Raw genomic sequence first — 24944 nt, 5'->3', positions numbered from 1 at the left:
GATTTATACGCATATGTGCTTGTTACTTGTATTCAAATATCAATCTTGTCCGAATGCTGCATGAGGGAGAAAGCAAATCTGCAGAGGTTGCTTTAGGGGTTGATGGGAAACGTATGTATATCATTTTGTCTTAGGTTTGGCTGCTGATTCATTTCAGTTTTAGCCTTTCAGCTGTTCGGGTGCCACATTTCTAATTTGAAAGAAAGGGGAATATTAGAGGAGACCTCTCCCTTGCTCCAACATGGAGGATAGGTTCATCAAAATCAAATGTAGGATACATTTTCTTTTCATGCACAATTATTGATATTCATATATATCTGGAAATATTGTTGGGATATTTTTGTCCAAATCAAGTGACCATGCCTGTCGTATCTTACCTCCCAGTGTGGACTGTAAGGGATTTCCATTCAGTGGTCTTCAAATTGTGGGGCTGCAACCCCCTCCTCCCCCCACCCTAGGTGTCCCTAAAGGATGTCCAAGGGGTGCACAAGGCTATTTAAAAAGAGATAATGGTGACAGGTTTTAATAGAAAATATAAGCATGTAATACAAAATATAAGCAGCTATAGCTTGCGGAGTGCACAGAAACAATACTTTTATTCAAGGGTGAGCCCAGTATTAAAAAGTTTGAATGCCACTGCATTTGATTCTTAGTTAGTACATGTTGGTTTGAACTGCAGGAGAAACAGATTAAATTGGCCCAACTCTCAAACCTGAATCTTTACCAAATTGGTAGAGTAGACCTTCTACCACCAATCAGAGTGGAATGCTATTGAGTGCTGGCACATCAGCAACTATAAAACACGTTTGAACATACCTCTTGTGATGCGTTTTCGATAAAGGGACCTGTATCACGTCTATACCAGCACACCCATACCTTCAATAAAGAAGTTATAGAAAGAAATATGCTCACTGGGATCCAGCATAAGACGTCTAGCAGTGCAGGTTGGCATTCAGAGATCAAAATGTTTAGATGGTAAAAGGATCCTGTTACAGTCTTACACAAATTGGGTCAAAATGCATGAAGATGCAATGGCATTAAGAGATGGTCATAATGTGTTAAAAGCATTTCCAGAAAACATATTGGGCCTCATTACACGGTAGGCGGTGGACCAAGGTGATATTAGCACATTGGTCCATGCCGGTAAAATACCGGCACAGCCTTGGAGGAAAGGGGAATTACCGCCCTTTTCCAAGGTTGGCGGGGCGGTAATTCCCCCTTCCCCCATTGCCCTTCCCCATTCCCATTTTTGCCCCATAGGGCATAATGGGAATGGGGAAGGTGCTAATTATGGTACCGCAAATTGCGGTACCGTAATTAGCTCCCTAGGTCCCTTTGCGGGTTGGTTTTTAACGCCTGCAGGCGTTAAAGGACCAACCCGCAAAGGGACCTCGTAGTAAGGAGGTAAGGGTTTACCAGTACCGGTGCCCTTACCGGTACCGGTAAACCCTTACCGCCTTCCGTGTAATGAGGCCCATTTTCTTTTGGAGGCTGATTCATTCTTCAGGCAATGCAAGTGAAATGAAGAGGATTTCCTGGATAGGAGACCTGAATTCCCTGCACACTATCTATGAGGCCAAGGCCTAAATGTATATTTGGATTTGAAGGACGGTCTGCTGTTTGGGTGCCCCCCTAAAGGAGCTTCCAAATAGGCCAATCTTCTTTTTACTGACTATTTAAACATGTTATGCTTTAGACATTTCTATTATTGTAGATAGAAGGCAAACAATACCACACATTTCTCTTGACAATTTTCGGATTAGTTTAGGATACAAAATATTTTTTATTATACAAATGATGTAAAAGGCCCAACGTGTTTCGAGTTTCTATCACTCTTCATCAGGGGCATTCATTAATTTTCATATACATTTCTATGAAAAAAAGAGAACATTTAGAGTATTTAGTAGTAATCAACACATACATGTACTCATCTTACAACTTGATTCTTCCTATTTCACAACTTGAGTCATATGCATGCAGTTTCTTATTTAATTAATTGAAAACTTTTTCCCTAAATGGTCTACTACTGTCATTAATCTATGCAAGGCCACTAAGGAAAGGCAATGTTCCAGTCTACCTTGCTTGTTCATACGTCACTACAGCTTTTGACACCGTAAGAAGACCTCTTTGGAAATTGGAGAATCCCTCTAGGTCTTTAAATTATAATTGTGATTTTACATGATGTGACAGTAGTAAAGGTGAGGTTGAACAGGATGGGCTACTTGTTAAGGGGAATTGTTAGTACCCTTGGACTTGGACTCATACATTGTGAACTATGGAAGCCATAGCTATTTAATACATACTGGGATTAAAGGAAGCTTAGCTGGGCCACATCCATTTCCTTAGCACATGATGCAGGTTTAAAGGATCATTCACATCTCTCTCATGCCCTATCACTGAAAGAGGAGGAGCTTTTACTTGATAGTCCTAATCTGGGAATTAAAGTGGGATGGTACTTGTCATGTTTTTAGACATTCACACAACCATGTTCCTACTTTATGTAGATACATCAATATGCCATGCATTCTAAATTAACAGCACATTCTCCCTTAACCCAAACTTGTAGATTTTGATGCAAACCATCATAGCTTGTATGTCACTCAAATACACATGCTATGAATCCAAAGCAGTACATCTACACATAGGGGGGGAATTCATTTCAAAGTTACTTGATATCTTTTTGCTTTTATATGCCACCTGTTTCTGATAGCTATACTTGTTATTGCTATTGGGGAAAATTATGTATTTCTTAAAATCAGTACTTACTTAAAAGAAAGTTCGTTTTTATACATATGCTGTGTAAAGTAGTTAAACACCCCAGCCGATAAGCAGCAATGAAACAAATTAATTATAATATTCTGCTTGTAAATTGCATTATAGGATTAGAAGTTTAGAAGTATAAATATTAATTGTGGATTGAGTGAATGCATGGTGTGCCCTTATGAGATCTTCACAGGCAGCAAAGGATATTTTTTTTGTAAACCTACTGCCTATTTTTACATAGTCTACTATGATGACATACCCAGCGTACAGTTAGGTGACAGATTTCAGCTTGCATCTTTTACCAAAATAAAGTAGAGAATACATTAAAATATGGCCTATTTCTTGTCTGAACATTTTGCGGTGGGATTGTAAATCAGCAGTCACTTATTTCAATCAGAAAGTGACCCCAACATTTTTATATGGTATGGTAACAAGGGAAATACTACCTGAACTCTTTCTACAAAAAATATAAGGGAAATACTGGATGGCGCCTTTGTGCATTATTTAGAAAATGTATTTTGACATCAAATCTGGACACCCTTCTTAATAAATTGTCAAGATATATATTCACATCCAAACATACTTTTGTAAATACATGGAAGACAGACATATTTCAGATTTTAGCCAAAGCCAATATAAGACTAGATATACAAGTGTCTAATCCTAATAGAGCCAAAATGAAAATATATCTAACTGACTGGATTGAGAAACAAAGGTAATGCCTATTGAACAAAGATTTCAGGGAGAAAACAAAATGTGCACAATGGAGCCGTACTTGGCAAAACATCCATCACTGACGTATAGGTCTGCAATATTGCGTTTAAGATCTATGGCCAAATAAAGAATTCATGGCAAAACGCACATTGATTAGCAAAGAAATGAACATCTGCCACTTCTGTGGTAACAGCAAACAACCAGAACTTTCGACATCTAATCATGCAATGTCCAAAGCTTCGATCGAAAAGAGAAATGTATTTTTCCAAGTACTCTGAATACTTCAGAGTTAGTAACCTGGACACTGTATGGCAAATATTTTTTTCCAATCCTCGTACCAGCATCAGAATTGCCATTGGCAACCCATACGGACTGTCTGGGTAGGGGTGGGCAAACTGCTGCTCATTGCCAAAGCGGTGTGTGTTTTGTTAGTACCCCATTGGTCGAGTGCAACATTCCCTTGAAAAGTGGCCCCCTCCCACAGGTCCAACATACACCTTGTCCCCCTCCACGAGGCCTGTGTACTCCACCCTCCTCTATGTCCTCTGTACCCACTCATCCTCTTCCAGGCTTTTCCTGCCATTGGGGCCCCACGTACTGTTCTTCTCCGGCCCATTGCTCTGGCCCGTTTGCTGTCCACGTTGCTGACATCCTTGACTGTAAAGCTACTGACCCCTCCTCCTCTTCCCCCTGTCTTCCAGATGGTAGGGTAGCTGTTACCACCGCAACCTTCATCAGCTTATTTTGTACAAGTTTTGCTACATCCGCCAACCTTCTTTGTGTGATTTCTTTTTCCCTCTCTTTGATCCTCCTACAGGGTTGCACTATGATACTCTATATTTCTGGCCAGCTTTTGGCATCTCTCCCGGCAAGTTGATCTAAGGCCTTCTGTACCTCCTTCGGGAGGCCTCTTTTAATAATGAAGTAAAAAAGGGAGGTGGCCTGTCCCAAGCGGTGCCCATCTTCGCTCTCCACATGTCCTGCATCCGAAGAATCTACTGCGCCGCATCTGCCTCGTCCCCCATTGTGCCTTACATCACAGAGTGTAAATCAGGGGTGTCAGGGAAGGTTCTCCGAAGTGCATCCCACACCTGGGCCCTTACATTATTAAAGGATGACCCATCATGTTGGTCACAATCTATTGTTACTCCCAGGAACCCCGCCTTCACCCACACCCCATCTGCTTGATCACCCACAGCGGACACTAGCAAGCTTTTAACGTCTCTTATGGCCAATGGGACCCCTGCAGTGTTTTTCGCGAAGGCATATATCCACTTACTCATCCCCCCAATACTTTTAATAAATTAGTCTTGTCCATCAATGCCCAAGGTACATAATGACGCCTTCCTGCTCCCTTGTGGATGAGGGGCATCTGTAACTTTGTCTTCCCCTTTGTCTTACTTACCTTTACTCCTTTCTTCTTTGTCAGTACCATGTTCCCTACCCTGTTCCTGAGCCTCCCTTGCCATCTTTCCCTCATCGGTTCCTCTTCTTCCAGCTTGTATTGCAGTGGTAATGGTTGGCCTGCTGCGGCCACTCCTTCCTCGTATTCATCTAAGTTGCTCCACCATTCTTCTATTTCTACTTCCCTGTCTTATGCTACACTGCCTTGTTCATCACTTGCTTTGTCGCTTCCTTGATCTACACGTAGCATTTTTATTGGGGTGTTAGTAAGGTGGAAGAAGAATTCTCCGGACTTCCACTCATCCTCAGTTAAACTGGAGAGGTTCCTGGATGGGGCCGGCAATGGTGTCTCCCCGCCCCCTGGCAACATTTGGCTCCTATCACACAGTGTTCTTAACTGGGTTAATTCTGCTTGTGTAGTGGTCAGTTGTGCTTCTAGATCCCTAGTCAGAGGTGCATTGTTTACCAGTGGTGTACATGTGGGACCATAAAACCCTCTCGGATCATAAGGCAGCAGGGGTGTTGCCACAGGTGTTGTGGGCGCGCTTGGCTGTGGTAAATATGATGGGTAACTATACCCTTCTCCGCGCCTAGTTAGCAGGGGGTACCATCTTTTGGGTTCCCCTCCCTCACTTTCTCCCCCTCCCTACTGTCGGGCCAGATACTGCCTCAGGTGGTGCTTCCTTTTCTGTGCTATTTGCAGGAGGTGTTTCTTCAAACATCCTCCAGAGATATAGGACCTCCCTTCTATTTTGGAGTTGTTTCCCCTTGTATTTTGCTAACAAATATGTTGTTACAAGATCTAGTACCCTTTTGTGAAATGATCCCCCTTCCGGCCATATTTGGGATGACCCCTGCCCCTTGATCTCGGTGAGCCACTGGTCATGATACGTTTTTATCTTTTCACTGTACAGAGGGAGGTGCTGACAAATGTGCATCAAAGGTGTATTTGCACCCATGATTCTACCTTGCCCACTACTTGCATGCATGTGTGGTGGTAACACTAAAAAGCATGTTGGCAAGTCTTAAATTGCTAGTAAAACTTTGGCAAACATAAACTTATAACATCACAGTTTTAAAACATTTCACTTAAAACTTGCTTGATTCGGAACACTTCATGAAAATCGTCAAAATAAATGAAACCATTTAACGGATACACCTAGAGAGACTGACATACTTCACTAACAACATGAAACATAAAACAAAGGTCTCTAACACTTCTGTTTCTTAGCCCTACCCCTTTAAGAAACTTGGTAGATTCTTCCCCCACATTCATCCATAACACTCACTTCTTCCTGGGGCCTTCTGGGCCGACCTCTTAAAAAGTTGTTCGTGCAAGAAAAAGAGTTTGCTAATGTCTACCGAGTCTACTGAATATGCAAGACTCCTACATTTTTCCTTTTTTATTTTCACTTGTATCCCTGCTCTGGTTGAGACAGTACTATGCAGCACTGCCTTCCACCCCCTTTCAGAGCTAGGTTCCTGTTTTCTCCTCTTTATTCTGTTACCTTATATGAAAAATGAATGGCCATGTGAAGAAAAGAAGAAGAAATGCACACTAGACAACACTCCCAAAATCCCATACACACTCTATCTGACTCCCAGACCGGTCCCTCCCCGTTACGCTCTTGCTTTTTTACCCCCTTTAATTTCCCTTCCTTTATTTTTTCTTGCAACCAATACTCACGTGTCTGAGGTGTTCCGAGAGCCTCAGTTCACGGTCTATCCACAATCACGGTGTCGCCCCCCAATCAAGCCGTGGCCGGCTCTGCTGAGTAGTCAGGTATTTGCAAATGCCGGGACCCTTGGAACCTCTCTGGTGCACACGCTCTACTGGTCAGCCATAGGTGGCAGTCGTCTTGATGGGTGCGCCTAGATCTTGCCGCATGGCACGGGGATCTCATCGGAGCACCCACAATCACGTAGCTTGGGTCACCAAGTGCTCATCCCCAAAATACAATTGTAGAGAAATAATAAGGACACTCCTCAGTAGGGAATGAGACCAGGAGAATGGTTGAGAGGAGAACAAAGTTTTATCAAGGTATATGCATGCAGAGGACTCTGCTGCCTCGAGAGCGCTCTATCCAACAATACAGAATACAGTACATTATATGCTTTCGAATCGTCTTGACGATTCTCTATAGGTACATCAAGTTGCATTGGGATTGGTTGAAAACAAAGTTTCAGTATGGCAGTGTAGGGGCCGGCTCCACATGATAGGCTGGTGCAGGGCTGTTACTACGAACGGCACATGGTCAGCTGGGGTCCTCTGGGTGGTGTGGTTGGTTCCACAAGAAGAGGTCATTCTGTCTAAGCTATGCTACATGTAATCTCCTGACATACAATGAATAATACAGAATGCAAACCAAGTAGTAATATATGGGGACACCTATAAATTGAGGACACGTATTTACACATTCCGGCCTCAGGTCTTTGTAGTCGTGAGGGGTACAAGGGCCTTGGCCCCCAGGTGCGTTGTCAGTGGGCTTGATCTTAAGATTTATTTGCCATGTCTCCTCAGTGCTTGAGTGAGTGAATTGATAGGTGTGGTTTTAGGTGGGATATATGATGACATGAGACCAGTTATATTGGGGGGCCTCTAGGGTGGTTAGTGGGGGAGGGTCACACTTCTGCTACATTAAAAAAAACATGGAGGGGCACATGGTTGAACCAGCAATAACTTCCAAAGGTGGGGGTGAGAGGAGCACGAGCAGGTTTGTGGAGATGAATGAGCCACAATTGAAATTCATTTCTGGTCACACGCAGTGCAATGAGCTCAGAGGAAGGATAAAAGAATACAGTTGCTGTTTGCAACAATTCACGCCAGAGCATCCGTGAGAAATAAGCCTGGCTGGCTCAGACTCTGGAGGAGATGGTGGGAGCTATCTGTGTGCGTGGTGCGCAGTGCTGCAAAAGGGGAGAGGAGGCTTTGCAGGGCTCAGGATGCAACGTAGTCCGAAAATAGAGTCGAGTTATGCACAAAATTGAGTCCTAATGTGTCGTGCAGTAGCCTCGCTTCCACTGTAAGCAGAGAAGGTCAAGGAGGATGTCTCTCCACTATTGCATGAGTTTTAAGTCTCTTTTGTGCTGAATGTATGGGGGCAAATCGACCCTTCTTCCCTTACAACTTGCATCCCAACCCTCCCCACTTTAGTCAATGCTCCATTCAATATCCAGGCTTCCTTTCTTCTATAATTGTCCTCTTTGGACACCCACACTTGGTGTAAACTTTCCCTCATCCAAGCATATTCTTCTGGGGTTCACATCATAGAACAACATCTCCCATCTCCTGCCAAATCTACTCAATGCTCCACATAATTTTCTGGATAAGGTGGGGATGAGAGTGTCCCTGGGGAGCAACTTGTTGTTCCACTCTTACCATACTCTGCTCTAGTTCAGCATTCCACTTTCAAGTGTGTTTTGTGAGGGGAGCAGCTTTACCTGTTGTTATGGACAATGCCATCATCATTGCACTCTTAGACAGGGTCTTGGAGAAGCATAATCGAATAATTTGACACAAACTAAAAATTACAAGGAAAAACACCCTGATAGGAACCAGCACTTTTACTGCTATTCCCAACCAAGATGGGCCCATGAAAACACTGAATCCAGCCAGTCTTCAGCACTCACTCCAGCATCCTTTTCCATGGCAATGGGGGGCCCCTATGGGCTGGGTCAGAGATATCTTGTCCGCATCATTAGGCGGTAAGCGTGTGCAACAATAAGATCCTATGTTCTTGCAGACAGCCCTTTCATTGCCGATAGTCAATCCAGAACAAACTGGTTCTAGGGGCCATCAGACAAATAGCCTGCATTTGTGTTATTATTGAATTGAGACCCTGCTCTGTCTAGTTCGCTATCTGGAGCATCTTACACCTTGTGATCTGCAACCACTTTGCATTTGCTGCAGTTTGGATGCCAGGCACAAGCAGGGAAGTGAAATTTGTTTCCATCTTTGTGGAGAGGTGGAATTGCTTTGGGATTGCTTTGAGCTTGTCAGAGGAGTTTTTGGAACAATAATACAACCTCTTTTGTTGGTGGAGTCTCAGTGAGCGGCGAACACGCTGATGGGGAGGGCGTACAGTTGCTGGGGGTGGCATGTTTATGACAGACAAATACCAGTAGGGCACTATGAGGACAGTCATATGCAAGGTGGTGAGTGAACAGACACATCTCTAGGATAGGGTACTGTGGAGATAGGCTTATTGTCCACACATCCAGTAAAGATCCACCCTGGCGGATGCGCCATCAGTCAGGTATGGAATAAACACAGTCTTATTGCACCTTTCATTTGTGCCTTTAAGTACAGTGACATTTCCACTGAAACAAAAGAAGTGTGTCAGTATGTATTCATTTAATTTATTTATTTAATTTTATATAGCACCCATACCTGAGGGTATCACAGTGATTCTACATAGCGGGGCTAACCCCTACTCTTTGGCCCCTTACATCATATTAGTAACATGCATAACATTTTCACCCTGCTTACTATTATTATAGAGTCAGAGACTTTTTGAAAGTTGGAAACATATATAACATTTTATTGGAAAAACATATGGTCGCATAATTTGGAGTCATCTTATGAGGGCGGCCCCCCAGCCCCTGCTCAGGTCTTATGACTGCCTGGCACCAACCATGGTCCTTAGCCGGGTGGCTCCGCCAATCCCGCCTTACAAAGTCCCATGTCCAAAAAGCCTGTGAGCCATCTCACACCATTCTGTTCTTGCGAGAACGGCCCGCCCTGGATTCCAGTACAAGTTCAGTCATTCCTTTAGAGAGTATGGAGCGAATAAGGCCACTGAATCGATTGTTGAGGAGTCCCAACCGTCCCTAGTGGAATCAGTGCCCGTGTCGCCCCATCCTGCCTGAAGCAGCTAGTGGTTGTAGCTCACAGACCAGCTGCAGCGTGCCTCCTTCGTCGGGACCGCCCTCGTAACTCTGCCACGCTCTGAGGTGGCCCCTCCCACGACCCCAAATGCCTCACACCAAATTCCTCCTCCTGATAGTACTCACCAACCATTATTTACATACGGTTGTTGCCATCAGTCCCCATAGCCCTAAAATGAAATGGCCCATCCCGTGCTCTGATAGATGCACTCCATCTGCTGCAAAATCTAGTGGGTTCCTTTCACATAACTCCAGGTGTCATGTTTCATGAAGTGCTCCATGCTCCTGTTCACCCTTCTCCCAGACCTTTCCATCCCAGCGTTGGACACTGCTCCCCGCCATACCTTCCTCGGGATCAGCTCTGACCAGACTATTTCCGTTGTAGGCTGCATTCGTGCCAAGATTCGAATGCCCTCTTGCATTACTCACATCAATCGCCCCCGCCCTAAATCAGTCATTCCCCCAAGGTGCACCACCAACAACCTTGGGGGGGGCCCTTCTGCTGATCTGCCTGTGCAGCGCGGGCAATAGTGAATGCCAATGCATGCCTGGGTTGCCTAGCCACACCAGCTCGGTGTCCCGAAAACCCAAATTGCGCCCCGAACCGCCTTCGCGTGGGCCCATTTCTCCGCTCTGCTGATAAACGAGTGGGCAATTATCCAGACCGTACGCCCAGCTGTAATAAATCAAAATACAGTTGTTAAAACCTTTTACCCTTTCTGCCCTCCCAGACCCCCCTTTCTTTGCCCCCCCGGAGCCTAACCTATTCCTTTGGAGGGGTTGGGTGGTCCTGCCCCCCATGGGTGGATGTACATTTTTGTCATCTTCCCAACCTCTGGATTGCAGGGCTGCGCATCCCAGCCTGCAATGCTGTTGTTGCTGCCCCTATCCGGAAACCATACGTGGACCATCCTTCCCCATGACACCCCGCTTTCTTTAAAGCCATGGCCAGTACCCTCCAGAATTGGAACATTGTTAATGGAGACCCGTCCTTGTGTATGAAGAGGTACCTATCACCAGCTGGCCTCATTGTCATGTAATGGGACAGTAGCCAAGTGGGGCAGTTGGCCTGTTCCTTTGCCCTTCGCAAGTTGATTGAGGTGCCTCTCCCAGCCTGATCGGTCTTCGATCTCCTGACCTTCACCATGAGGCCACCCTCAGTGAGTGTGACATCCCCTGGAGCCAGTGACCTTCCCGAGTCATCACCCTTCCCTGTTGCCACCAATTCGCAAACCCGGAGAGCCCCGAAGAATGCCAACGCAAATGCCACCCTGAAGAGCCCGAGCTGAGAACTGTCCGTGCAGACCCCTTCCAGTTCCACAAGTAACTTACCCAGAACTTCAAAGTCAATGGGCTTACGGACATCCTTCCTGCACCCTTCCAGCTTTCCCCACCCTTTGATTACTGCCCTTATTGAAAATTCCTTAGTTGGGTCCCGCTTTCCTTTCAGTTTGGAATGGAATGCTACGGCATCTAAATGGCTTGTGACCCAGCTCCTGCTCTGCCCCTGGTTGTGTGCCCATACAACAAACTACTCTACCTGGGATGTTAGATCCAAGTTTGTGTGCCCTGCATCATGCATCAGCCTCACAAACTTACTGTAGCCCTTCTGATTCCTGGAACGCACTCCTGGTGAGAGCGACTGCTCCCCAAGATCCCAGAGTGTCGGGTCCACGACATCATGTGCCACCACTCCTGTATGAACTCTGCACCCTTCTGCTGTGCCCTTGGGTGGGCCTTCCGGAATCTCTCCCACTGAAAACGAGAAAGAGCGTCAGCAGCCACATTAACAATTCCTGGTACATGTCTCGCCCTAAACTCAATATTCTGGTACAAGCACACGTCTACAAGTTTTCTTAGCAGACCCAGAACCACTGGGCATGAAGCTGACTGTATTGATGGACTGGACCACCGCTTTGTTATCCGACCAAAAACGGACCCTCCTGTTGCACAACTCACCTGGCCACTGCAGGAGGGCGATCACGACCGGGAACAGCTCTAGCACCATAATGTTCCCCAACCTCCCTTTCTTCCTCCATTGTGTGGGCCACCTCTGTGCACACCATTGTGTGCCCAGGATCACCCCAAACCCCTCCTTTCCAGATGCGTCAGAGTACATTTGTAACACACTGCTGGTAACCCATGCGTCCCGCCATAAGATTACCCCGTTGTACCCCTGCAGAAACTTCTGCCACATGACTAGGTCATCTTTGAGTGAGGCGCTCAGCCTGATGTGGTGGTGTTTGTTAGTCACCCCTGCTGTGGCTCTTGCTAACCTTCTGGCAAACACCCTTCCTGCTGGTATGACCCTGGCTGCAAAATTGAGTTTCCCTAGCAGCTGCTGCACTTGACGCAGAGTTGTCTTTGCTTTGCTAGGATGCTGGCGATCAACTCCACTAGCCCCTCTACCTTTTATTTTGGCAACCTGCATGTGCCTTTGCAGGTATCAATTTCTATGCCTGTGTTTTCTTGTTGGCTAGGGGTATGCCCAATTCTGTCATTAGAACCTGTAAGGATGATAATGCAGCTCCACAGTCCTCAGTACTCTCCCTACCAATGAACATAAAATCATCCAGGTAGTGCATGATCGCCCCCCTTGGCTCCTTAGCTTTTGCTGCCCATTCTAAAAAGGAGCTAAACTGTTCGAAGAAGGCACATGAAACAGCACACCCCATTGGCATGCCCCTGTCAAGAAAAATTGGCCCTCCCATTTAAATCCCAACAAATGAAAGCTATCTGGATGGACTGGCAGGAGCCTGAAGGCAGATTCAATGTCGACCTTTGCCAACAATGCCCTTATACCCATCTGGCCCACTAGCTCCATTGCTTTGTCAAAAGAGGCATATGTAACGGAGCAATATTCCGGGTCCAGCGATCATTCACATAATCCCCTTCTGGCTAAGGCAGGTGGTGGATCAGCCTGTACTTCCCTTCCTCCTTTTTAGGGACAACCCCCAATGGGGACACAATGAATTTATGAAGGGGGGGCCTCCCTAAATGGACCGGCTATTCTCCCCAATGCTTTCTCTTTGGCCAGTTTTTCACTCACAATGCCTGGTAGCATGTCCGCCAAAGGGAGATTCCTTGCCCCTTGTGAAGTCAGTCGTACTTTATAAGGAATCTTAAACCCCTCCATGAAACCCTGGGAGATCAACTTTCCCTCACCAATTTTTGGTTAATCCGTTAACCATCCTTGCAATGTTGTTATGATTGTGAGTGAAGGTCCCTTCCCCCAGCTCCACTCATTGGGTGTTCTTGCCTCGGCCCCTGCCCCTGCCCCGCGGTCCGTGGACCCTTGATAGCACGTAGAGGCTGGATGGGACCCTTTACATTTTTCACAGGCATGGGCAAATATACATTCCCGTCCGCAGCGGCAGTACCCTGCATTAAAACCCCTGCACGTGCCCCTGACTGTATCACCTCCAGAGGTGCCCCTGCCGCTCCCCCGTGCCCTGTGTCTGTTCCTGCCATCTCTCCCCCTTCCCCTCTGCCTGTTCCGAAAGGGCTGCCAAGCTGCCAAGCTTCCCTCTTGTCCTCGTTGTACTTACCCTGCCCTACCCTGTCGTCTCTAGATTGGCTCACTGGACCTTTCTTGGCCACCCATGAATGCGAACCATTCCTCTGTGTCTGCAGCCGGCCCTCCTGGTTGACCCCAGATGGAGAGTGGGCCCACCCCGTTAACCACTTGCGGTGCCCCGGGTATGTGTCCCAACCTGAGCATCATCTGATCCATAAATCTAGTCATCTCCAATTTTGCCCACTCCATGGTCTGCCCGCTTACCCCGGGCTGTGACACATTTGGGGGCATTGTCCCAGTGTTTGCTACCACCCCCACCGGACCTGTATTGTCACAGGCTACTGGCTGTATCCTCTGGATTGCCCCGCCTGCCTGCCCAGTACCTATGCCTGGGGAATTTCCTGTTAGACTCCTTACCCTTTTGCTTTCTGGGAGCGCGCTTTCTCTTAGTCGGAGTGGGTGTCACCACCTCTGGAACCTTTGGAGGCACCCCTGTGTCTGGTAGTGCGCTCGGTGATGGTCCCCCAGAGATTGCTCCACCATTCTTTTTGCCCATTCTGCACCTTTATTGTGGACCCTTTCTTGGAACCATGCCACCATCTGGGCCTCCTCCTGGCTCTCATAGGACTTTCCACTGTTGGAAGTGCCTTCCTCGCTGACAAATAAGCTTGGTGATCCCTGGCTGGACATGTCACCCCTGCTGCAAGAAAGCAAAACAAAATTGTGCAACAAGAGGTTGTTGCTTAATATAACGTCACAACTCTGTTGTGCATATTTCAAACCCTCTTGAGCTAATCCTCAGGGCGTCCCAGGTTACTTTTACCCCCTCTTATTGCCAGTGCTGCGGCCCCTATCTTATGATGGTTGTGTCTTAGGCCCCCGTTCTCATTACATGTGGCAGTCAATTGGTTGATCCATTCCTTCCTTGTTAGCCACCTCCAGCCCCTCAGTAGGCCCTTTGATTTACCACAGATCTTTTTCCTCCTTCCTTCAAACAAACCACCTCTGTCAACCGTACCTCGAGAAAATATCCGCTGTGATCTGTAAAGTACACATACATTGTTAAAATTGTCCTTCCGTCTCGGCCATTGTCTTGCCCATACTCTTTCCGGCCCTACTAACACTTGCTAGTGTTATAGTGTTATAATGGCCAGGCCTCTGCCTATGGCTCACATTTATACCCCCTCTTTGGGGCCTCCGCAATGTCCCCTTTAATCTTCACATATTGGTATCATCTATTGCTGCTGTGTGTATAGATCCCTTGCTTGCTGCGACTTCTGCGTTCTGGCCTTATCTCTGAAAAAACTGTACACCTTTGTGTGTACGTGCGTTATAGAAATCCTTCCTTATTTTGCCGGAAAATTGTAGGAAAACAAACAGTGCCTTCCTGATGAGCCTTGCATCTGCACCTATCAGTACACACTTTTGTATAAGCGCGTTATAAAATGCCCCCTTTGACTATATTCAAAAGGCCATGGCAAACAAACAGTGCCCCCGGCACTCGCGGTGAAACTGACATCATTATCCTTAAATTGTAGTGTACACAATTGTGTGTAAGCGTGTTGTAAAATGCCCCCTTTGACTATATTCAAAAGGCCACGGCAAACCAAACAGTGCCCCGCGCACTTGTGGTGAAACTGACTTCATTATCCTTAAACAGTGGTGTGCACGAGTGTGGAATGCCCCAGCTGCTTTACAAGGCCGCACACTTACAATAGCTTGCCGCCAGTGCCATAACCACATAAAATGTCCTTGTCGTGAAAGAGCCCTCCTCGCTTATCCATCTTTGTTTATTTCCCTTTTTACAACCCTTTCGCCCAAACATAAACATCTGAAGCCCCCCGTGAGAAAAATATCCTCCCTACCGAAAATATTGTTCCTAGCACCCTCAATGTGTACCTTGTTCACCGTCCGTATTTGTATATTTACTATTTAACATCGCTTGCTGGCCCCGTCGTATAGGCGCAGTGTGAAGTGGCCCAAAAACGTTCTTCACATGCATCTTAATGATCACGTAAATCAGCACATACTTATTGTTATGCATGCAGACCGGAACAGGTTTGTTGTAAATTGCCCCGCAACCGAAACCCTCGCGCGTAATAGCCAAAATCAGTGCATCAGAGCCCTAAAAAACTGCACCGCACTGCACCCTAGACGATTATGCATCGGAAAGGAAACACTTGTTCCCAAGCTTGTTGCCAAAGTTGCATCACCTCATGGAAATTTTCGTGCGCAGTCCCTTCAAGCTTATTTCGTCCCCACTAGCACCTGGGCCTCATATAAACCTCATCCTCTGCAGCTTTCTAACAAATTCTGATACACACGCATCTCACCCAATGCGCTGCTGGCAAACATCCCAATGCTGTAACCCACGCTTCGTAAAGAACCTGCTTCAGGCTCTCTGGTGAACAAAGGAAACCCTTGTGCCAAGATGGCATATCTGTGCCAAACCCCAAAGCGTGCGCGTCTGATGAACAGTGCTACATTACTACGGTTTCATCAAATCACAATCCTCAATGCACTTCCCGGGCCACCGGGCCTTGAGGCAAGGTACCCCACATGGAGGAAATACTCCGTTTAGGTTTCCTCGATCGCAGCAAGGGCGGTCGCAAATGCGCCGCCCTCCGACTACATAACAAACCCCTTTGTGCCTCCCGAGGCAAGACATGGGGGGAATGCTGTGGTCTGGAACTCACGGCAAGGACCAGCACCACTGCGCTGTCCATCAACTCAATACCCCCCCTTGTGCCTCGCAAGGCACAACGTGGAGGAAATGCCGTGGTCTCCGGACTCACGGCAAGGACAAGTGCCACTGCACCGTTCATCAACTCCACACTGGACCTTCTAATAACCTGCTATTTCTCGCTCGCTCATTCAGATGCCGTCTGGTCCTCGTGCCTTGTCGCTGCTGCCAGGGAGTGTTGTCACTGCTGCCAGGGCCGGATGAGAGGTCTTGCTCTCTCCGCCCTGGCTATTTAAGCCCCCCGTGGTGCCGGCCGTTTCCGGCCGGACCCCAGAGGACACCCTGACTGCGTCCTCCCTAGAGGAGGCGGGTCCACACAGGGGGCGGCCAGAGGGGCGGCATGCTATGTGAGCTGCGCCTCTAGCACCCCCTGCATGGGCTGGCAGGTATTGAGCATCGTACATGCAAGTTATATGCATGTTATATATATTTGTTAAATAAGCATGTTTTTAAGAGTTTTTTAAAGACCAAGACAGATGTTTCATTCTGGATGTTATCGGGATGGGTGTTCAACAGGATGGGAGCACTGGCACAGAAGCTGGATCCCCCCGCTCACTTGAGGTTGAATCGAGGCCTATGTAGGGCTTGTCTAGAGAAAGAGTGGCTGGAACGTGTTACTGGCTTTGCTGAAATGCGTGGAATAAGGTAAGAGGAGACATTCTTGTGCAGACATTGGTGAGTGATGGTCAATGTTTTGAATTCAATTCATGCTTTTATAGGAAGCCAGTGAGCCTTCCTTCTTGTGGCGAAATGTGGGCTGAACGTTTTAGTCCCAGGGCTGATCTTAAGACTTTATTTTGCAGGAGTTACAATTTTGCAAGGTTTTTGACAGAGGTTCCTGAAAACAAAATATTGCAATAATTGAGCTTACTCACAATAATGGCTTAAGTGAGTGTCAGTCAATTTTGCGGCAAGATTAATTTCCTACCCAAGGAAATGAGTTTGGCAGGGTAGGCAGTAGTAGAGGCTAGTGCACTGATGTGGTCGGACATTTTGAGCTCAGCATCAAGGTAAACCCCTAGAGTCTTTCTGTTCTTTGAGACCTGGATGTTAATTCCGTTGATGGGGAGGAGGGCTATGAAGGGTGCAGAATACTTGGGTGATGAGCCGAGTCTATAATGAGGAGCTTAGTTTTGTCATTGTTGAGTCTGGATGATACTGTAGGTCTGGTTGAACTTTGCAGCATCCTGTATCATGGGCGTAGTTCCCAGATATTCGGACCAGAACTTTGTGTGTCTTCAGCAAAGTTGCTATATGGAATGCCCAGTGAGTCAAGGTGGTCAAAAAGCGGCTTAATGTAGGTATTTTACAGAGCAGGGTAGATGCAGGATCCCCGGGGGACACCGCAGAGAGCCAGGATGGGGTCGGCAGCAAAGTTGTTTTTGAAGAACCTGGATGTGCAGTCATTCAAAAATAATTTGATCCATTAGGAAGCCTGGTTGTCAAAATGGAAGTTTGTAAGGAGTTGTTGGTGTAGGATGTCATGGTCAACAAGAATGAATGCAGCAGATAGGTCAAAGAGGACCAAGATGGCAATATTTGCTTAGTCGCAGATTTTGAGGTCCAAGAGTGCTGTTTCTGTGCTGTGTTTCCGTTTGCAACCCGATTGTCTCAAACCAAGAAGCTGGTGTTGCTCTAGCTAGATTTGGAATTGGCTAAAGGCAATGCAATCTAGGATTTTGAGGAGGAGGGGTACTGTAGCAATGGACCAGTAGTTAGTGGAGAGGGCAGGGTCAAGTGAGGGGTTCTTGATGAAGGGTGAGACCTAGGCCACTTTTAAGCAGGTGGCGACATTGTTGGAGGAGAAGTAAGCGTTCACAAAGTCGGCATTTGCAGGTGCTAGTGTGGCTGTACCGAGTTTAATAATGTGGGCAGGACAGGCATTGCCTCTGCAATTGGATGATTTGAGGTGTAGGATAGTGGTGGTAATATCTTCTGGGGGTGACAGGGGAGAAATGAAAGGTGGGAGTGGAGACTTGGGAGCATGCAGGGTGATGTGCAAGTGAGAGTGGTATGGCATTGAGCTGATGTTTCTTGGCTTCAATTTTGACTTTTAGAGGGTGAATTCAGTTGGAGAGGGCAGATTGAATGTTTGAGCAACAGGCTATGTCAATGTGGACCAGAGAGGATGTGGGAGAGGGGTTTTCCAGCTATTTGAGGATGGTGAATAGTTATTTTGCACTAGAGCTTGCCTCAGTGATCCTGGTGTTGAAAGTGTTAGCTTTAGAAATAATGTGGGTGTTTTTGTAGGTTTTAGAAGCTGTGAGTAAGGCAGCAAAGTTGGAGGGTGTGGGGGATTGCCTCAAAGTGTGCTCCAGGGGCATGTTTGTGTTGGCGCTGGGTGATAAGTTAATCAGAAAACCAGTTATCTGGCCTTCTACCTAGTTTGGGGGTAATAGGTTTAAGGAGTGTGTGATGGTCAATGGTCCATGTAAGGGCAGAGAGGCATGAGCTTGGGCATCATCGGCAGGGGGGAGGTTCAGATAGGTTTTTGATGAGGGTGGGTGAGAGGCTGGCTTTGGTGAACCTGCGGGTGTTGCAGCTGAAGGTAGGAGGTCGAATGATGGCAGGGTTGGGTGGCTGATGGGCATGGGATAGCTAGAAATCAATGAAGGAGTAGTCAGACCATGGCACAGTCAAAATGTTTGGGATATTGACTGATGTGTTGAATGTGTGAGGATCCAGTCCAGGGTGTATCCTTTGTAGTGGGTAGGCAAGTGGATCATTTGGAAGAACTGCATTTCTTTGCCAGAGTTGCAGAGGTCATTAGATTTAGTGCCAGAGACATCATTGAATCTGTAGTTGAAGTTTCCTAGAACTAGGAATTTAGTGGCTAGTTTAATCAGAGGGGAGACGGAGAGGGGGATGCCTCTTTATGGACTATTTTAGTTGTTGGGTTTGGCTGTATATAATTAGAAGGTTAATGGTGGTTTGTTGGTTGAAAAGAAGTTTGGCCAAGAGAAGTTCAAAGCCAGCTGTTGGAGGGGTGGGAATCTCTCTAAAGGCCAGAGAGGATTTGTCAATGAAGGCAACTCTTCCTCCTAATGTTTCAATTCTGTCAGATCTAAACATAGAATAGTTCTGTGGCAAGGAAAGTGCAAGGGAAGGTCCAGAAGTACTGTGCAGCCAGGTTTCAGTAACCGTCAGGAAGTTGAGGTGGTTTTCATCAATAAGGTTTTGCATGTTAGTGGCATAAGAACAAAACGATCAGGCATTGATCAGTGCTCCTTTGAGGTGCAGGCATTTTTTCATCATTGGTGTAGCCTTAAGGGTGGTATGTGGTACAGGGAAGTGAGTAGGGGTGTAAGATCAGGAAGATATACAACTGGTTTTAGCTGTGCCCAGAAAGAGGGGGCAGTTGTGAAATAGAAGGGATTTCTGGGGGAGAAATACTGGAGCACAGTTTAGTTAGCCTTGGGTGCCTAGGAAGGGCTGTGAGGGTGAATGACTGGAGGCCTTGGAGAAGTGTTTACAAGGTGAAAGTGGTACAATGGCAGGGCAGAAGTCAGCCACTGGGGCAGTTTTGTGCGAGCATAATGCTGATGGAGATGTTGTTGGAGGAGCACAGTGGTGGCTCTGGGCAGTGGTGCAGTGTGGCACAATGGCAGGGCAGATGGTAGCTACTGGGGCATCTTTATGCAAGCACAATACTGGTAGAAATGGTGCTGGAGGAGGGCAGTGGTGACTCTTGACAATGGCTCAGGGCAGCACAATGGCAGGGCAGAAGTCAGCCACTGGGGCATTTTTGTACAGCATAATGCTGGTAGAATGATGTGAGAGGAGGGCAGGCATGACTTTGGGCAATTCTGCAGGGCTGAACCATGGCAGGGCAGAAGACAGCCACTGGGGCATCTTTATGACAGCATAGTTCTGGCAGAAATGGTGTTTAAGGAGGGGAGGGCTGACTCTGGTCATTGGCACAGGGCAGAACAATGTCAGGTCAGAAGGCAGACGCTGAGGCATCTTTGTGCGAACATAATGCCAGCAGAAATGGTGTTTGAGGATGGTAGGGGTGACTCTGGGCAGTGCTGCATGGTGGCACAATGACAGGGCAGAAAGAAGCTGCTGGGGCCATTGCACCTTAGCAGGCTTTTTGTTCAATTTGATCCAGGTGAGTTTTGACACATAGTTGCTCCAAGTTTTAGAATTTTTCCATCTCACATTTTCCACTACATCCTCTAAGAACCCCAGTTAACTCCCCGCTGTACAGCTCAGTAGTTATTTCACCCATCAGTCATTGGAAAATAGCGCACCTTCCAATTTCAATAGTGGTTTTAATTGACAACATGCTTGCTCTTTGTTCTTGCCACACTCACTTTTATCTCAGTCCATTATGACTGCCTGGACTGTGTGTCCTTGGAACATGCTTCTTACTCTGCAAAGGGCCAGGTGCACTAAACATTGGGCTATTAGAAGTGGTATAGCAGCTTCCATCTGACTTCAGTCTTTCCACCGCCCTCATGTTGATTTACCACATATTATCTGTTTTATGGTGGTGCACATACAAAATAACTCCTTTATATTCACTATATTCAATTTAATTTTGTTTTTCCCTTTTATTTCTTGCCATCTGTGATAAATCCTGTGGAGTAATCCCAGATCCCCAGCCTAATATCTCCTCCATGTGGCCTGGGGATGGCAGATGCTACCAGATCCTGACTATGGGGGTGGTATTATGAAGAAGGATCACTTGGGAGGAGATGGCTGTCGGGGAGATGTGGTGACACCATCAGGAGAGACATGGTGTTCTAGCCTTCCATGTGAACAGGACCCTATAATTACTAAATTCCTGATGGCATGTTGTCATTATACAAATACTTCAGCTGTAAAAACCTAAAACTTCTTCTTGCCAAACACCCCAGACAGGATGCCATTCACATCTCATATGCACACCTCCTGTTTCTGATGGTTTTGATTTACAGAAAAATCCAGAGCAATACAACTTTAAAAAGCACGATAATTCTATGGACTCCAGCTCTCATATAACCTAAAATAGTGAGCCGATGAAGATTACAAAGAAGTTAATGTGGATTAAAAGAAACATCAAGATAAACATGCAGACTAGTTGTTGTGGAAATCAGCTGTAAGGGACATCTAAAGGTGGTGTACCACTTTAAGTTAAAAGTAAAGGTGAAGACAAGAGATACAGAACGGGTGAAGCAGGTAGCAGAACTGAAGGCAGACACTTGAGAGCAGACTGTGCTAAAGGATGCAGGTGCTGCCTACTAGAACAACGAGAGACCGGGAGAAGCACACCGGCCACCGCAGGAGGACCACTGAGGAGCCAGCAGCAGTAGAGAGGCTGTCTGGGACTTGGTTGCATCGAAGAGCAGAAGTTCAACTAGCAGGTGAATGAGAAGCTGATGGGAGAACTGGAAAAGGGTCTATAGAGCAGAAAACACTTTTCTGAAGCATGGACTTTACTGCAGCCATACAGCATGGGTTGGGAATGCCAGCAAACACTGGTGGATCTGCCCAGAAGTATTGGGAACCCCCAGGTGTACAGACAATTGGAAACTTGTTTTGAATATCAACCAAATAATATAGAAAGGCATAATTTACACACGTCTCCATATATGAGATGTCAATATGGGGAAAACTGGAGTCAAAGTTGTCATAAGCAATTGAAAACTAATGAATAAGTTGAAAGGCACTGTCTGAACAAATGTTCATATATGAGATGTCAATATGGGGAACATTTAAACAAGTATTACCACAATCCAAGGAATATTAACAACAAAGTTAACAAACAAAACTTGTCTCCATATATAAAATGCCAATATGGGGGAAGTTGGAGCAAGTAATACCTGGAGCCAATAAAGTATAAACATTGAAGGAGTTCAACTGTGTTATACTTAAAGGGAAAGAGAACTGAAAGATAAAGAAAAGGTTATAAGATGACCTGTTGAAAGAAGTACATCAGGTGGGGATTCCTGGCAGGGGAGCATACCAGGTAATCCATCTAGAGTATGTGAAATGTAAAGACACTGTGCAGAGGTTCCTGGCAGGATAGTATACCCGAAGACCATCTTTTAGAAGTCACTGTGTAGAAGAGACACTTTTGTCATCCATTCAAACACCATTGCTTGGAAAAGACACTTTTCATCATCCTTAAGAAAGTATTATGTGAAATGGAGATTTCTACTATTCTTAAATAATCATTGTTTGAACAGAACATTTACAATAGTCTACCTGAGACAGTTCAAGGGAAGGAAATCATCCCCTGTATGCAAGGATTGTTTGATTGATTAATATACATAGTTTTTGCACACTTTCTGCTGAATCTAAAGCAGAGATATTTCGCTTGGACCTTTTAGTGTGAGGGTCAGATACTTTTTGGACACAAGGCAGTTTTGCCTAATTTTTAACGAGACACAGGGCCTCATTACACGGTAGGCGGTGAGCCATGGCGCTATTTGCGCCATGGCTCATGCCGGAAAAATACCGGCACCGCCTTGGCGGAAAGGGGATTTACCGCCCCATTCCAAGGTTGGAGGGGCGGTAAATCCCCCTTCCGCCATTGCCCTTCCCCATTCCCATTTCTGCCCCATAGGGCTCTATGGGAATGGGGAAGGCGCTAATTACGGCACCGCAATTTTGCGGTGCCGTAATTATCTCCGAGGTCCCTTAGCGGGTTGGATTTTAACGCCTGCAAAAAGCAGGCGTTAAATCCCCCAACCCGCAAAGGGCCCTCGTAGTAAGGCGGTAGGGATTTACCGGTACCGGTATTTTACCGTTACCGGTAAATCCCTACCGCCATCCGTGTAATGAGGCCCACAGACTGATCTTTAGTTCTGATTTCCTTGGCAGGGATAACTCTGTTTAGGACAGTGACAGAAAGGCCTTTATCCAAACCCTTTTATTTTGATAAAATGTCTAATGTTGAAAAAATTCCAACTTTATGTCTGCCTCTCATTTCTGGCCGCTCACACATCCACATACTTAATATTTCTGTCTTATTTTTATGCCTCCCTTTATATGCACAAACCATATAAAATTGCCTACTATGAAGGAAGGAAGAAGACAGAACCATCCTAGATACAACAATATATACATTGCACACAGAAGACTTAGTTTCCTGTTGCCCACGGTGGTACATCTGTTGCAAGAATGTCACTATAAAGGGCCTGGAGAAGGTGGGGCAGCGCCAGTTGCTTTTCAAATGTCAGATAAGTGGACCCACTAAAACAATGATTTTACTTAAAGGCCTCCATTTCCTCTCAGCCAACCTACACTTGTGTTTAAGCTTCAACTGATCCTCATGATAGGGCTAAGAGCATCAAGAGTATCAGAAATGGAAGAGTAGAGCATTGACAGGACTGTGAGTCAGCCAGAGGAGGACGGTGGGAGCAGAGTGGGAGAGAAGCTTCAACTGACAGACGCTTCATGGGTTGGATGTCCGTGAAGATAGGTGGCAGTGTTGGAGGTGGCTTGGCCTGGGCGGTAGAAAGGGAGAGATGGGAGGAGAGGAGGGAGTGATCACTCCGGGAGAGAGAAGTGTTTAGAGAGATGGGGAGGGGGAGGTTAGAGGAGATCATGCAGAGTGAGTCGGGCCAGAGGGGAGGATAGAAAGGGAGAGGGAATCACAGAGGTCACGGAAGAGTACAGAGGAGGAACAAGGAGAGTCTAGATGGATATTGAGGTCACCAAGAAGGAGCAACTATTCATACAACTGGGCAACCACCGCCCCATATCACAACAATTCTATACACACATTAAACCACAATTAACACCAAAAACAGTTGTGAAAATAAAGAAAGTATTTACGCAATGGTGTATACCCTTCCTCTGTCTCCTTGCCTCGAGATGAGGGATGTCCCCCTCCTCATGCCCCCTTGTGCCGTGCAGAGGGATCCCTGGCCCTCTATATAATCTAATAGAGCACTACTCTACTTGTAGTGCTTGCATCGCTCTTGTATGAGGGGATCCCTTTTCCCTTCTTCTCTTTTATAACCGTTATACTACTTAGGACACCCTCTTTCCTCTCGTCGGACGAGATACCTCTGGTTACTATTTTTAAACCAATATATCCCCTCATGGTCTGCTCCCTCCACTCACTCACTAACACTTGCATTTCTTCTTCTTCTGTTGTTTTCTCCCTTAAAGGTGCCATTAAGTCTATGTGTTCTCCTGAATGCCTCTGATGGGGGGTCCCTTCAATTCGCCTGCATAGCTGGGTGCAGCTCCCCACTCCAAAGAACAGGGAGGCCTTCTGGCAAAACAGCGCCTGCAAACCTCTTCATGTCATGCACCTGGGTCTGGTCACTGCAGACAGGTGCCGCAACCGAGGTTGTACGGCAGGGAAAACCCAAGTCTCACAGAGAGTCAGGGTTTTCAATTTAGTTGGGTCAATGATCAAAACCGGACCAATAAAAACCATCGATGCACCATTTGAGAGGAAAACAAGCTTTTATTACATGCAAAAGTATCAACGGTCGGATGAACCGAACTAACATGGAGCTAGCCCCACCCCAAGAAGTTATATCTTTTATAGTGGAAAACCACAAATTAACATAACTATGTATAAAAAAAGTTTACCAAATGGTCCTGCACTCTCCATTGACTAACACCTATACAGAATTCTAATTATTCCCTATAGTCTGTTACCCTATTTGTCACCGATAATCTAAACACATTCCCCTAAACACGTGGCCTACAACAGCGTCTCTATGAAAGTTAGGAGCTGATTAACTACCAGGTACATTGCTACCATAATACGTTTCTTTAATTAGTAAACTATTCTTGACCGTCACATAATGTGCACCCCTCTGTCAGATCCTGATCAAGCTGTGAATAGCAAGGTCAACTCTGCTTTGATAATAAAATGGCCTCCTCATTATACCTCATTATACCAGACACTGTGGCACTCACAAAAAGCTCCCTAACTGTGTAGACAAATGTATTGGCATCAACTCT

This window comes from Ambystoma mexicanum, chromosome 3q (genome assembly GCF_040938575.1).
Source record: "Ambystoma mexicanum isolate Mex_15411 chromosome 3q, UKY_AmexF1_1, whole genome shotgun sequence".
In the NCBI taxonomy this organism is placed as follows: domain Eukaryota; kingdom Metazoa; phylum Chordata; class Amphibia; order Caudata; family Ambystomatidae; genus Ambystoma; species Ambystoma mexicanum.
The sequence above is the reverse complement of the archived record's forward strand: the minus strand, read 5'-3'. Positions refer to the sequence as shown.